Source organism: Amborella trichopoda, chromosome 4 (genome assembly GCF_054954075.1).
Source record: "Amborella trichopoda isolate Santa Cruz 75 chromosome 4, AtrichopodaSantaCruz75HAP2 v2.0, whole genome shotgun sequence".
NCBI classification, from domain to species: domain Eukaryota; kingdom Viridiplantae; phylum Streptophyta; class Magnoliopsida; order Amborellales; family Amborellaceae; genus Amborella; species Amborella trichopoda.
In genome coordinates this window covers 48,416,917-48,421,609 of record NC_142339.1, presented here as the reverse complement: position 1 = coordinate 48,421,609, position 4,693 = coordinate 48,416,917, and positions in this window count along the sequence as shown.

The window sequence follows — 4,693 nt, the reverse complement described above, 5'->3', positions numbered from 1 at the left end:
CATAGATATCAAAGTGCGAGTGTGTCATTACGGTTTATAGAGTTTGAGAAATTGATTTTGAACTTTGAATCATCCAATTTGAAATATGACGGACAAGAGTAATTGTGACTTCTCCGTTTTTAAAAGTAATCGATTATTATCCCATTATTATTTTTTAAAAAAATTTAAGTAAATATTTTATATATTTTATATTTATAGATTAAGTAGAGCAGACATAAAAATATCAAGATAAATGGGTAACAAGACAAAAAATGATAGAATTTGAAATGAGTATATTCAACGAAACTTAGAAGTGGCTCTAATGGTAATAAGATAGAGAAAGTAGACGGGAGTTGTTAGGTAGTTTAGTCATGTCCAGCTTTGACCTATAACAATACTAATTAGGAGTGATAATTTAGTTTGAGTGGAAGGCTCTAAAAGAGTAAAAAGAAAGTCCAAAATGATATAGATAGTAGTAAGAAGATAGATGATGACTTATAATTTGACTTAGGGCATGGTTCTTGATATTGCGGAATTGTATGTTTATATGTTTTTAGGGGATATATTATATTTTATTTTTATTTTTTTCTATAAAATAGATTAATCTCAAATTCGGGAATACTTTTCATCATTTATGCATCCGTAAAAATAAATAAATTAAAATAAATAAATAAGAAGACCCAAATAACCAAAAAATATTCCTAAATTTTGCACACATATTTGATTATTTTATTTGATTATTTTTATATTTTTATAGATAAATGATAGTGAAAGTATGAGTACAAAAAAATTGAGTTTAGTCCAATGTGTAATAATAATAATAATAATAATAATAATAATAATAATAATAAATATGCTCTTAAAATGGGATACAAAAAAAAAAAATGTAAAATAGTTAGAAAAAAGGTTTTGACCATGATGAAAATTTTGAATTCCAAAAATTAGAATTATATTGACATAAATTTTTTATATTTTCTTCGTGATAGAATAAGATAAAGATTTAAACTTAACCTAGGGTGTGTGGAAAACGCTCTCTCTCTCTCTCTATACTCGAGTTGGGCACAACTCTCTCTCTCTCTGTATGCTCGAGTTGGGCACAAATTTCTCTCTCTCTCTCGCTCTCTCTGTATACACGAGTTGTGCACCACGTCCCCCCGCCCTCTCCCCCTTTAAAGTTAATGCCTAAGGGTCGGGTTGGGCCAAAATCAATGAAGCAGAAATAAAAGGAAAAAAAATAGAAAGCCAGGCTGCCCAGACAATTGCCAGCTCTGCAATGCATGGTTAGTTTTTGCAAAATCATCAAGATAGACAAATCATCCAATTTAAAGTGAAAATAATTGCTTTTTATAAAGAGTGTAAAATATCAAATTTGTGTTATTCATGATTCATAACCCTAAACAAGGGGCACATCGGTAATTTAGCTCCACTCAAGTGATATGAGTCAATTAACGAAACTCCCGAAATAGATTCAAGGCATATGTGGTTAGGGTAGCGAGTGCTACAATATGATGCCTTCAGTTCCATGTCTATCAAGAGTAGGGGACTCCTTCCCTATTGATCTACCTACAAAAATAACAAAATTCCCTATAGTTGTTTAGATTAGTAGCATAGGAGCTGCCAAATGATGAAAATACCCCCGATTATTTAGTGGTAGCAACATAAAACTTGCCTTGTTTTAATTGCAATGTATCTAACATTGAGCAGTAACTGTACTTTTGTCAATTGACTCGCCTATGCATGTAATGCTCAATGCTTCTACTCGTTTAGGTTCCTAAAATTAAATGGGGAAAATTAATTATTTTTACTACGGTTGTTAAGGAGCTAATTGAATGAAATGAAAATTAAAAGCAAAACTCTCAATATTAATTGGGATAAATTGACCACCTTGGTAATTTTGTAAAATAGTTTGACCATTTAATTGAGATTTTTCCTTTTCTTTATCATTTAATTCCATGACAAGTTACATTTGTACATTGGGTGTAGTTATAGTTGGAGATAATGTTACGAGGCTCAAACAACCCCAAAAATCAATGATATGATTAAATCAGCAATTAACCAAATTTAAAACCCCTCCATTTAGGATGCGCTCAAGAACTTGTTTAAAAAGATCCAAATTACCCTTATTACTGATTTATAACACTAAACAAGCAAGGCAATTTAGTAGCTTGACCTATTTAAATCATGATGCAGGCCAACTACGTGTAGCAAATTTTGAGGCTTCGTGCTTTTGGAGGATTTTTTCATTCTATCATTTTGGGTGAAACCTACGAAGTTGGTGTCAATGTGAAATGGGGTGCCTTTTAAGGGATTTTTCTAGAATGATTTTGTCTTATTTTATTTTCTCAATGTCAAAGTGTCAAATTTGAGTTCAATTTTAGCGAGGAGTTGTAATGTCATTAAAACTGGAAATAAGGTTTCCAAATAAAGTCTATAGACAAAGTTGTGTGAGGGTCTTCTTACGATTCGATGGTCATTTTTTCCAAAATATTATTTGTTGAGTTTCTATTGAATCCACTGAGCTTTTGAAAGTTAGACTTGTTAGTTTCTAATAATTCTCAATCAATGTAATATTTCTTTTAGATTCTTTTCCCTTCTTCGAATTTGCATCAAATTACTTGTACCAAAATAATGGAACTACTTCTGTTTGTTTTGTGCTTCAAACTCAAAATGTGTTTTTGTTAAAAAATCTTATCAACATATAGAACCCAATATAAGAGGGGCTTTTTGGTAATTTATCGCCACTTTTGACATAAATATTAGTTTGGTTTCAACCAGAGGTTTAAAAAACGAATTGGTGCTCCGGATCGGGCACCCCCAAAACCCATCCGGATCGGTGAATCGGCGATCCAGATCAGGAATCAGCCGAATTGGACTGATTAAGCCTTAAAAAAAATCTAAAAAAATTATTAAAATTCATTATAAATATTGTTATTTAATAATCCAATAAAAAATACTGATATAACATTATTAACTTTCATTTTTTTTTTATTATCAATTTACGAATATTGAGATGTTTTTTCCCTATATGAACTTATGTTAACCATTAAATTTGCATTATATAAAACAAAAAACAAAGACTTATCAAGGATAAAGTATATAATTATACTTACATAGACTATAATAAATAATGGATTAAATCGATGAAAAAATTACCACTAAAATATTGAATTGGAGGAAAACCCTAATCCGCTAAAAAAAAAAACCAAATTATTACAACCTAACTAACTATAATCCAAAATTAATACAACCTAACTAACTATAATATTATATATTGAAATAAAAATTTTTGGTTTACAATTTATTATATAAATAATAACAAATTCAAAATATCTTATAATATCATTGACTTTGAAATGTATTGTTGACAACTGTACGAAAAATAGTACATTACAAGATTTATAATGCAAATAAATAATAAAATATTTGGTTATCAATATAAAATTTATTAGAATGTGCATCAATTTTTGAAATAACGCTTCAATTTTTCAAAAATATAATTTTTAGATTTCTATAATAAATTTAGTGGAAGAGATTGTTAGAGACGGAGAGATATTTCAACCTTGTATGAATCCTATCTTAAAATTAATATTCCTAAATTTATGTTAAAGGTTGCCATATTATAAAAATAAAAATTATAATTAGATCAGTTATTCCTAGTTTGTATTAAAAAAATATTTGTTGTATTAAGAAATACCTTTTATTGACAAGAAATACTTATTGGATTACCTTTTTTTCTTTTTTTGGACAAGAAAAAAAATAAGATGTTATATTACTTTTTTTTTTGCTTGTATTACTTTTTATTTTTTTTACAAAAAAATAAGAAAATGATGCTGCCAGAATATGATAACTTTTCTAGAGATCTGTGCCAAATTTAATGGTGATCCTTTTGCACAATAGTGTCCCCCAAAAAGAAACCTAGTTGATAACCACTACAACACATCACTCATTGTTGAATACTTTTCTACAATAATTGTTTATATTGAATAACTTTTCTACATTATATCACTCGGCGCAATTCCCACATCTAAGAATCAAAGAAAGTTTGAGGGCTATAAATACTTGTACAATAGCAATAATGTTAAACCGAACCATCATAGTATTTTTGACTCATCCGAGGAAAAAGGTGGTAAATGAGGCTTCTTCCGCTTCCGCCAGGGCCGCCGGATCACTAAGCAGCAAGACTAATCTAGCGAAGGGACTTATTTTTCCTACTTTTATTAATGTCAGTGTAATCCTCTTATTCCCTACTCTTTCCTTCTCTATACAAAACATCTAATTCAACATCTTTTTGGTTTTTTACATCTGATCCAAAATATTCTTGGTATTTAGTATATGGTCTAAGACACGATCGAGCAAAGGGGTACACTTGCGGTTATGCCTTTTAATTGAAATTACCAAAATATCTTTAGTGACTCGCCGACATCATGTGAATGATTTGTCAAGTCTCATCTAGGATCGGCGATAAAGAATTGATACGGGGTGACCGATTCTCGTGTCGAGTCTCCTCTAGGATCGGGCGATAAATAATCAACACGGGATGATTGATTCACGTGTCTACTCGGGCGAATCCGTTGCGACTTTTTAAAACCTTAGTTTCAACATTTTCTAATGGAAAACCCTGTTTCGGGTTTGGGACTCAGAACAAGCACCCTGTTTCGGGTTTGGGACTCAAAACAAGTTCTATAATTTTGGCTTGGGTAACTTAGGATGCCAT